The following is a 12,435-nucleotide window of genomic DNA, read 5'->3' as shown; positions in this document are numbered from 1 at the left end:
CATTACATGGGTACATCAATATAATAAGTGGGTTGTACTAATAACAATAAGGGGTTACACTAGTAGTATAGGGGCCTAACAAACAGTCATGTTATAATTAACTTTTGAGCTTTGTACTACTGGAATATGTACAACAAAAAATACCCTTTCTGATTTTAGCTTCATTTAAGCAATAGGGTAGGTCCTTTGGGATAAAACTAAAGATATTAGTTTGTCATATATTTAGGTTTTGTTGAATGTTTTTGTGAGAAACACTATGGGCATTCATTTGGAAGTTTTTGGAAATTTAATGTTTTCGAAGTGAAATTTCTCTGTGAAATTAATACAAAAAAATGGTAAGTTGTTTCATTTGGCTGTTGAAACTTTGACGACCTGCATCCTTCTCTTCTTCTTGAGACTTAAATATTATGTAAAAATGTCTGATGAGCCAAAGTTGTCAAATAAATTCACAAAATATAACTCTTAATTAGTGTTGTCAGTGTGGTCCAATGATCCATAGCCCAGCCTCCGGATTTGCAAACAGGGATTGTGGAGGGGCTAGGAAAGTGGAAACACAATTTGGGAAGAGTAATTCTTAAAGCTATGATAAAATGAAGCAAGAATATTAGATCTTATGAAAAAGCAACAAAGGAGTTTCATCACTATCACTGTAGTGATTTTTTTCCTTTATTCAATAACAAAGAAACTTGTAATACCAATGTATTGTGATGTTATTATGTAAAATAGTATGTGAAACAATTTGGATGAAGGAAATACTATAGTAATAATGGTTTAATTTTAAGATCATGTAAAATAGTATGTGAAACAATTTGGAAAAACACAAGATTGGGCAAGTTGAGTGGGGACTGTGAAATAGGAACTGTAACATGATCAACAGGGAGCAATAGATTTTTTTTGTTTATCAATAGGAAAAACACATGCTTGGAGAAAGTGTGATCCAAGAAGTGGAACCCCCTCTCTTATCTCCCTATGGTGCAAAAACAAATCCAAAAAAAATACATAGACTAGTCCAGCGATAGATGATGAATGTGAATAGAGGCTTAGGACACAGATGTAAGTAAGAAAGACAATTGTGGCAACAATGTTGCCAAGGATTCAAATTTAGGGTTGGAAGTCAGCTACATGGCTATTTTTTTTTAATAACACAAAATGATCACAAATCTCCATTTATAAAGGGCAAGTAACTTAATTTGACTCTCTCTTTACTATATAAAGACGTCTATGAACATAATTAAGGATGTGATGAGCTTTTAGCTAGAACAGATATCCTGGTCAGCACACTTGTAGAAGGCTTTGAATCCAATTACCTACAATATATATAGGAAACAAATCCCCATGTCCTTAACAACATCAAAATAATTTTGAGAGCTTCCATTCTATCATGGAAGAAAGCCACTGATAATATGGGCATAATAGGGAGGGCCAGAGTGCTAATCACATTTGAGAACAAGGAAGAAACCAAAAAGATCAAACCCACTCCACCAACCAAAGAAACCTGCCATCCTATTGCAAACCATATCAATGTGATATAGTAGGAAACTTTCCTTGTTGTGAAACTTTTAGCCTCCTTTTTCATATATTTGAACTCGCCACTAATAAACAATCCAACTATGCATACCACACTAGCAACTATAGATGTGAAAATTTGCATCTCCAGAACCATTGTAAAGGTCTCCTTCTTTATAAACTTATTGAATACAAGCTACATCAATGGAAGAAGCATCCCATAGACGGCAAAAGCTGCAATAGTACAAATGAATCCTACTATGTAATTGGCCGTATTCACCCCCTTAGGCCTGTCACCATCTGAATTAACCGCAAGCATAATTGCACCCAAAGTCAACAAAACCAGAGAATTCAAGATATATGGAGTAATTTCCTGCCTGTTAAGTATGAATGAAAATACAACATTGAAGGCTAGTTTACTTGAACAGAGAAGAGAACAAGTCAAAACATGTATATAAGAGATAACCCATGAGTAAAGTAGATTGTCTCTAGCTAGAAGGAAGACCAAACCAACATAAATTAGCACCAATTTGGGTGTGAGCGGGGTAATCTTAGAGGCTTGTTTTCTTTGATAAAGTACTAGAGGTATGAAAAGAATAGGACATCCTACCGATTGCACTAGAGTTGATATCCATCTACTATTACCACCATCATCAAAGTAATACCTGTTAAGAAGCATAGCAGTAGCTTGACCTACAATCGTAGGCAAAATGTTGAATATTACAAGCACCCAATGGGTTTTATTTTTTCCTGCAAACATCTTTCTATTGGGGCCTCTTCCTGGCTCTACATCCCTGATCAAAACAGGGCTTAAAGTTTCAATCTCTCAAGGTCAGTCAAATTATATGACAACCGCTTGCAGATAGACAGTTCAATCAAATATAAAATTAATCGGAAAGATTTAACAGACATACCCTCTTGTACTCTGCTGTGGCTTTCTGGAATACCACCCATCTGAATATCACCCATTAGGAATGAATTACCAGTGTGCATCAAGATCAATCTGAATTCAAGTTCTGAAAATTGGTTATTAAAGCAAGCACATGGTATTTACTGAAGGATAGAACCAACAGTGGAGTTGTGAGAAGGTCAATGGCCGCCCATATGCAACTCATTGCTTGTGCTTGACTTTGAATTGTGCACGGATTGTTTAGTCCACAGAAGATCCTGCTAAGATCCCGCTCTGTTGAATATAGTTTTCCAGAGCAGGGCCACATTTTCCTTATCTTTCTAAGGGGATTCGAGTTTCATCGTTCTCACTCTGCAATAATTTTTCAAGGTTCGATGTTCCTTGTTTAACTTTAGTAATTCAGGTCAACGTTTTGTTGAGTGGAGTCATATTTTTATCGTATTGATCTTATCTATGCTGACCATAACAGTCCAAAATGAAATGTTAATGTCGTGGTACAATTCGTAAAATCAAATTCTAGTGTAAAATATAAATTTTCAGTTAATTAAAAGGATTCATTCTTTCTCATATCTATCTATATCTATCTATCTATCTATCTATATATATATATATATATATATATATATATATATATATATATATATATATATATATATATATATATATATATATATATATATATATATATATATATAGATATATTTCGGGAGAAAACATATTTTTATTGAATTTTAGTTAGCATTTTTTTGTCAGGGAAAAAAATAATCGTAATTTTATTGATATAAATGATTGAAAATTGATATACATTCGGTGTGTATTTATGTATCAGAAAAAACCAAAAAGCTAAATTGGTGAGAAATCATGAGTGGAAAGAGCTCTTATTTCATTCTAAATAACAATATTTTGTTGGAATCATACACACAAAAATAAAATTTTAAAACAACCGTATAGGTGATTAAAAGATTAATTGTCCCAATAAGAAAAAGGAAAAATGAAACATAAACAATTCAATCAGTAAAGCTAAAAATCAAAAAAAGTTTATAATTATTGATATTTCGTACATGTTAAATGTATTTTATATTAAAATACATTTAATATATGTGAAAGATCAATAATTATAAACTCAATTTCTAAAAAAAAAACCTATGAAGTGATTATGTACCTAGACTAACTCTTCAACCAAAGTTTAAGGATAAAATTTTTTAAAATATAGTGTTTTAATTATAAGAGATCACAACAAATTATAAATGAGCCAGTGAGTCACTTTTGTTCTAGCCATTTCCTTGATACATATTAAAACAACTCCATTGTGTATTTGTTCATGGATATGATCTACTTTGACATGGATCCATTATGTATCTTTTCATGGGCATGATTGTTATTCCTATATATACTTCATGAGTCCATCATGAATCTTTTCATGGTCATGATCATTACTCCTATTTATACTTCTTGGATCTACAATGTATATGATTTGACAATCATCCTTTTTCATACTTGAGCATGGGTATGCTTATCTCAAGAAAAGATCCATCTCATACATTTTCTTTTGTTGCAGCTACTTCCCTAATCCAAAGTTTGGTGCACTCCACTCGGCTACAATCAGCATTTTCCTCCACCAAATTATAATGTATTTTGGCCATTGGCTATCTTGCTAACCTCACACATTAGGGGTACCTATTATAGCATCTTTAGCCACCCCATTTAGCTAATATGCACCTAAATGACCTTGAATAAATCTATACTTTACTTTGACTCTCACTCAATCCATCTAAAACTATGTAAAAAATCCTTTACAATACTAGCTTGTTTCCTTCAACAAAAGAGTCTACACTCACTTGTATCCATTAGAAAAACACAAAATAAAAATAAAAAATGTGAAATTTATGCACCCCTAAGTGAAAATTATAGGAAAATTGTTTACATAAATTCCAAATTCTCATGAGAAATGGTCTTAACCATCTTCTAATGGCATAAATAAAACCCCAAGGAAGGATAACACACACTAAGCCCTATGATACTAGAGTTATCATCTTGTGTTAATTGGTGAGAGAATTGTGGATTTTATGACCACCATTCCATGAGAATTTGTATTCTTAGTTGATCCCTTCAATTATTGTTTGAGAGAGAGGCCTAAGGCACCCTTGTATTCTTCTTCTTCTTCACATAGTGTAGAGTATTGAAAGTGAAGTAGTCTTAAGTGACCCAAGATAAGAGGAATCTAGATGGTGGTTACCAGTAGTGTCGACAATGGAAGTTAGGTATATCATGTTGTTTTGTTGTTATTCTCAATAAAAGTGGAAATCTCTCTTCCCCCTCACATCTTGTGCACCCCCGCTCCCCAATCAAGATGCTATTTATTTGCATTCAATTTTTGTTTCCCATTTTCTCTTGTTGGTACTAATGCATTTGATTGTAGTTAGATACTTGGTTATATCACAATTCAATTATAAATTGCCAATTCATTTAAAGAACATTTCTTATTCCATGTGTTTAGATTTGAAAAGCCCATGGAGGAACAAGAGGTTTTATAAAGGCAATATATTGTAGCTAATGGTGGGGCGAGGGGGGAGGAGTGCGGTGGTGAGATGTGGGATAGAAGGTGGGGTGGTGGTGGGTTATGGGGTATAAAAAGGGGTATTTGGTAAAAATCGACAATATCTACTAAAAATATGGACTATTTTTATTAGAGATATGTATTGGGATGGGGATGCAACAAAGGAATATGGGGAGGATTTAGTCAATATCTAGTGATATCAAATGTATTCATTAATATCACATGAGTGAAGGTTCTATGGAACAAGTTGAATGAGTGGAAATCCCATGGAGGTTAGAAGGGAGTAATTCATGGATCTCATCTCCAATCATCAATTAACCAAATAAGTTCTCATATCTACCTAGAAGTTATAGTTGATATTTTGTAAGACAGTTTAGGAGAAAGTAGATTGTTATATTTAAATTCAGGGTTGTTGTGATTTCACCCTAATCATAGGATATAGTAGATTTATCTATAACACATGATCTTTAAATAGAGATCATGGACCAATCAAGTGCTAAGCCATGTAACAAGAGAGTCATTAGTATTTAGGAGTTGAACCATCATATTGCTTTTTGTCTAGAACCTATTGTGACCATTGGATTAGATAACTTCAAATGCATACTAAAGAAACAAACTTTACCTAAAGACACATTAGACCAAGTTTATCTTAACTAACTCCTACATGTCTAAATATTTTAGCATCCCCCCTTAAGAACAACTGGGCTAGGGTTTAAGGATTTACAAAGGTGACATAATAGGAGAAAGAAGTAGGCGTTAGAGCTGAACTTCCCTCAACAATAAATTCTTGAACTCCTAACATGGTTAATAGAAAACTTCACTTTTATAGGAGACTTTGTGAAAATGTTTAGAATTAAGGGAAAACGGTTACTTTGAGAATGCAATTTTGAATAATCTCTCTATTGAAGTGCATGTGTAGCTCAACATGTTTGTTGTGTCGACATTGAATGAATCAATTTTTAACAAGCTTAAATGGCACTTTGGTTGTCACATTAGATTGTGGTTGGATGTTGCTATTGGAATCCAAACTCTAAAAGGATCTACAAAGTCCAAATGGCTTATTGACTTACATTAACCACTACTCGATAGCTTGCTTCTACTAAAGAAAGAGCAAGAACTTGTTGCTTCTTAAAAACCCAAGTGACAAATCCAAAACCAAGAATGAAAACATAACTTATAGTACACTTTCAATCATTAGGGTTGCCACCTTATAAGAGCCAATGAAACCAACCAATAAAGGAGACCCCATGAACTTAATTTATCCCAAACTAAATTGTAACCCATATATAGAAATGCATTCTTTTATTTCTTTTCAATGATACTCATGGAGGGTTTGCATTTATTAGGTAACAAGATCAACAACAAAAGAAATATCAAGATGGGTATGAGTTAAATATAAATGTCTATCAATTTACTAATGAACTTTCATCTAGAACAAATATCCTGGTCCAAAAACTGGTAGAAGGCTCTAAATCCAAGTACCCACCATATATATAGGAAACAAATCCTCATATACTTAACAACATCAAAATAATATTGAGAGCTTCCATTTTGTCATGGAAGAAATCCACTGATAATATGGGCACGAAAGGAGGGCCAGAGTGCTAATCACATTTGAGAACAAGGAAGAAACCAGAAATATCAAACCCACTCCACCAACAGAAGAAACCTGGCAACCTATTGCAAACCATATAAATTTCATACAATAGGAAACCTTCCTGGTTGTGAAATTCTCAGCCTCTTTTTTCATATCTTTGAAATCCCCACCGAAAAACAACCCAACTATGCATACCACAGTAGCAACAATGGATGTGAAAATTTTCATCTCCAAAACCACTGCAAAGCTCTCCTTCTTTATAAACCTATTGAATACAAGTTGCATCAATGGAAGAAGCAACCCATAGATTGCAGAAGCTGCAACAACGAAAATGAAGCCTACTATGTACTTAGCAATATTCACTCCCTTAGGCTTGTCACCATTTGAATGAACCACAAGAAAAATTGCACCCAAAGTTACACCTCATATTGTATGGATTTTCACACTAATTTTTATAACACTGATGCAAATTTTTAGCTGGTTTCTTGGATCAATGGAAAGACTTGAGGGGATACATCTTCATAGAGCCATTTCTCTTCATGGCATGGATCATTTTATGGATGTTCTTGGTTTCAGTGACTTTGGCTTCTCCTAGCGCTTGGACATAGACCTTTTTGAAATCAGTCAGTTGACAAAGTTTTCTTTATATGGTCCTAATGTTATGGAATACAATAGAATAGTACAAACTAATCTAACCATTTCATGTTGAAGGCAGGACAATATGTCAGATGCATAGAAACGTACTAACAAAGTTCTCTTTATATGGTCCTAATGTTATGGAATACAATAGAACAATGTACAAACTAATCTGTCTCAGGTGGACCACACAAAAACAATCAAGATTGAAGGAAAAAATGTATAGGGATGGCCATAAAACATGCAAGAATAGGACAAGATAGAACAATATAGTACCAATAACTACAAGATCTAGGTTAGTCGAGCAAATAAACTAAATGTACAGCCGAATCAGAAAATCAATAGAGTCAAATGTGGGGGCAAGAGTTAACAATAATACAGAGACTTGAACCAAGTCTGAGAAAAACGTGCTGCAACCATAATAACAAAAATGGTTGTTTTGTTTTCCCTTTTGTTTTCCCACCAGACCTTAAACTAGGGCTAGAATCAATTGTCTTAATTCTTATAATATTCCATAAACTCAGAACTGTCTTTATTTCACAATTATTATTAACAAGGTTGTAGGCTATAGATTATGTGTGTTACACCTCATATTGTATTTATTTTCACACTGATTCAAATTTTTAGCTGGTTTCTTAGAGCATTGCAACAACTTGGGGGGTGTTGTGCTCTACAACAACCCCCATTTCATATCATTATTTATTTAGGAAAACTATCATATGAAATGGGTCCCTTTAGTTTTGATTGGTATCAACATTGTATTATTCAAAAAAGGTCCGAAAACAAAATGAAAAAACATTATGAAAACCTTTTCGATAAACCCATTTTGATCTTATAATACAAATAATCAATCTTTTATCATTGCGATAAAGCGATCGCAAGATCGCATATCGCAATGACACAGGAAGCATACTTTAACGGCCCATTCATTTTCCCCGATGCGATATCGCTATTGGTGATCGACAATATACTATGCATGTTCTTAAAGCACCCCAGGTAATTCACTCCGATGCGATGATATCGCTATCGGCGATCGACAATATACCATCCATGCGTCTGTAAAAGTGCTCACACTCCCAATGCGATGCGATATCGCTATCAGCAATCAGTGATATACCATCCATGTGTCCGTAAAAGTGTTCACACTCCTGATGCGATGCGATATCGCTATCGGCGATCGGGAATTTCAAAAGGTGTCAATATAAGGAGTTAAGTTTTCCCCGATGCCCGATTGCGATAAAGCCAAAAGTGCAAATTTCAAAAAAGTCGTTAAGACAGAGGGATATTATGATCAATTCATATTAAAAGCTTGATCTGTCGAACAATGATTTACCTGCGCTCAACCGCCAAAACATCCAACGCACACTTAAATAAATCATTCGGCCGATTAATGATATGATGGGCATTTAAAGGATTGGCAGGTTCTAAACGACCATTTAATGTAATTGTAAGTCCTAAAATCTTCCCATAGATTGTATCCGCGGCCACTTTAAAAGTTAATCCCTCATCACGCATTGATCAATATATCTCTCTCATATTCGATTTTGACTACCAATTCTCTGTGTTATGCTTATTTTCACGCCTGTGCAAAATTCTTCCAAAGCAGAAAACTCAAACAGGATGGGGAAGAAGTCTAAGAAAACCACAGTCGCTTTCCGCTGCGCCAGCCACAGGACAAGCCGTCACTGATCCAACAAATAAAAAGAAAGGATTGATATCTGATACTACATGTTCTGGTCTCGGCAAAACTACTTGGCAAAGTACCTACAATTTGATTGAAGCCGAAGAACCTGAAGTGACAACAGTACAAGCCTCTGCAGATTCAACTCGGAAATCTGATGGTACTTTAAAGGACTTAGCTGACTCCTTCCTTCATCGAATAGCAGCTTGGGAACAAATTCTCCCATATACGGATGTAGTACGATGGGCAATTGAGGAAATCCCAATCATGGACAGAACCTTCTGCACCAGAGACGGGAGAATTTTCGGGTCATTCAAGGCTGACGATTTAAGGCAAATGTATCATTTGCCTGAGCCAGAGAAGAAGTACAACAAGGCGTTCTTGGAGAAATTCCAAAAAGAGAATGAAATTGAATCGAACCCATCCGAGATTGGAGACAAAATCCGGCAAAACACAAACATGAATCTTCCGGTAAGTACTCGGTTGATTCCCTATGTTCTCCTTATTGTTATGCTGGAATAATGATGTGTAGATTGTGGGGGTTGCACGACTCTGCTAATTTCACTATAGAAACGGTTCCCTTGATGGAAGCGACGTGTAACAGTGAAATAATGGATTGGGCAACTATACTCTCAGATAAACTAGCAACAGCTGTTCTTGAGTTTAGAAATAAGACCCGCGTTACTGAAAGGTTAATTCCCCCATTCTACTACAGTGCCTATATTTTAGATACCTTGTGTTTTAATTCTGAATTTCCTGTGCTCGGCTGGAGGTGGACGTCACAAGACCCCATGCCTATTCACATATACCATCAGAAATTGTGGAAATCTTCTTATAAGCACCATTTATACCAAGTCTGCAATGGCTTTATGTTACCCATTCCTTATTCTATTTTTGATAAACCTGCTCCCAAGATTTCCTACCAAGCCGGGATTGACTTAACATCAGTAGGAAGATGGTTCGGGGAGGAAAAGTTCACTTATATAAGAGTTTTCGGTAGCCAAGCTGAACCTCATGTCCTTCCCTTGTACATACCTGATAAATTGCTGGCAAGGGAAATAACTTATCAGATCATTGCCGAGGGAGTCACACAGACCCTCAAGAAAAATAAGAAGCAGGGCTGGCCCTCTTTCCTTTTAGATGTGGTGTCTACACGTTGCATGATTTCAAACATGCAGAGAAAGAAGCTACAAAGATAAAATCATTAACTCTAGCAACTCTCCCCAATAGGCAATTTGATCCCAACAAATTCGCCTATAATGCACTTGAACAGGCCAAATTGGCAAAGTTTGATCATAAAGAAGATATGTTCGATGACCTGTTCTCCTCAGCTGAGTTAATAATGCAGGTTAAGGCATTTGCCAGAATGAAATATCAAGATGAAGGGTTGGTTGAATTTAACAGACTTAGAGAATAGAGGTTGCAAACTCTGCCTCTAGATCTGTTAGCAACAACCCCAACAACATCATCAAGCGAGCCTGAACAGGAACAGTCAAAGGAACCTCCGGTTACAACAAAAGAACAAGAAAAACCACAGGAGGAAATTCAGACTAAAGAGCAGGAGAAAGTGCGGGAGGAGACCCAGACTAAAGAGCAAAAACAGACCAACATTGAAGTAAATGTGGATACTCATATTGATCCTAAATTGCTCCAGGAATGGCAGCAATTTGATTCTATTATCAGCAGTCTGGAATGTTCAAAGAACACTGAAACTTCGAAAGCAACAGACACACAGGAAACCACTTCACAACAGGTTCAAAGTGGAACCATCGGCCCACCCATTTCAAAGGATGTAGAAATAATACCAAAGGACCCCTCCGACCAAATTATTTTGCAGGTAGAAGAGATTCCTCCCTTGGATGTCTTCTACAACCCAAGGCATAAAGCTGTAGTAAAACGACAGAGGAAGAGAAGAAGGACCGATCAACCTTCCCTTTTCCCAGAACAGACGGTCACGGGCAATGTGGTTTGGAAGGAGGAATTTGACCCCTCTGATGACCTGACAAAACTGTCACAATATGCTGGAGCCTATTCAGCAGCAACAATTGACAAGGCATCAGAGGTGAGTCTTTTATTGAAAACAAAAGACCAGGAAATCTTCTTATTACATGCATAGCTAATTGAAGCAAAGCAAAAAGCGGAGCAGGCAGAACAACAATTGTTGACACAACAACAAGTGAACAATCAACTAACTTAACAATTGCAGGCAGAGAAACAAAGGATTGACCACAGCGCAATCCAAAAGCAGAAAGAATTGTCAGAGGCCTTGGCACAACTGAAGGCAGCAAATGAGAAAATGCTGAAAACAAAAGATGAGCAGATTGCTCAATTATCAGCAAAGCTTGAGAAGACAAAGGGCGTTCCACAAATAACTGAATTCAGAGTAGAAGCACTACAGATAAATACGTCATTAATAGCACAATCAAACTTCTATGTCAACAAATCACCCAGGCAGAGCCACTATGTGAATTAACGGCATCAATAAGTGAGAAAATAGAAAAGGCTAGGACAGAATTGGATCAAGCTGAAGAAACAATAGCTGCATTTCTTGACTGGCAAGATACTGACCAGGGACAAGCGGCGAATTTACCAAGAATTTTAGAGTCACATAAAGATATATTATTTACAGAATGGCAGTCCCAGTTAATGAAAGCAGAGAGGGCAGTTTCAAGGTGCAAATCAACTACAAGCAATTTGGTTGAATTAGTTAATAACACTCTCTACTTGTCAAACATGATTTCCCAATGCACACCAGGAAAATTGACAGCGATGAAAACATTGGAGCAGTCATGTTATCCAGATCTAGAGGAAAAGGGGAGATTAATTGCTGGAATTAACAGTTTAACATGGGACACCTATTGGTTCTTCTTGGTAAAACCACACACTCAAAGATCCGCCCTCAAGTGCCTTACAGATGCAATCGGGTATATTATCCCCGATATTCAGGATGCCACCTATGCTGCCCAGCTTAGCTCTCGCCTCAACAGACCACCCGAAGTGGAGCCGATGCTTGCGATAAGTCAGCTCAGATTCAAAGGCAAACAACCTACTTGATGAGTCATGCCGCCGACTGCCAGATTGCTGAGAAAATATGATCAAAATTAATTGATACCAATTAAGTAGGATTTCAGTTTCATAGATAGTTAGCTTAATTAAGTATTTATAGACCCTTTCATGTTTTTAGAAGGGGTCGTAAAGTTTTGTACTTGACTTAAAGACTGAAGTTGCACTATTGTGCTTCAGCCATATTCTTTTATAAAACTAGACCAGTTATTCTAATTTTGACAAGAAAGCTTTTATGCAAATGTGCACTACTGTCTTTGTTTGAAAGTATTTCTGCGTTGGAAGAAGAATCTCAAATAGCGATTGATATTGGGAGTGTTTAGCAGCTCATATGGTACTATTATCTATGTCTGAATTCATTCTTTTCATATGAATTGTTATTTGATTGCCTTTGCTATTATTGAATATATGTATGTGTTTTAACAGCATTTCTCTATTCCTTCCACTATTGGATGTTTATGGGATGCTTTTCCTTTGATCATATA

General features: G+C 35.9%; 1 pseudogene; it reads right to left on the bottom strand.

Annotated features, from left to right (window-relative positions):
* Nucleotides 1–1,231: 1,231 nt before the first annotated feature.
* Nucleotides 1,232–2,475, bottom strand: LOC149140406 (putative purine permease 11 pseudogene; annotated as a pseudogene).
* Between the last annotated feature and the right edge of the window lie 9,960 nt (nucleotides 2,476–12,435).

This window comes from Pinus tabuliformis, chromosome X, assembly GCF_031772625.1.
Source record: "Pinus tabuliformis cultivar Carrire ecotype Pingquan chromosome X, CPIR1, whole genome shotgun sequence".
Lineage (NCBI taxonomy): Eukaryota > Viridiplantae > Streptophyta > Pinopsida > Pinales > Pinaceae > Pinus > Pinus tabuliformis.
Note: the sequence above shows the minus strand (reverse complement) of the source record. Positions and strands in the feature narration are given on the sequence as shown.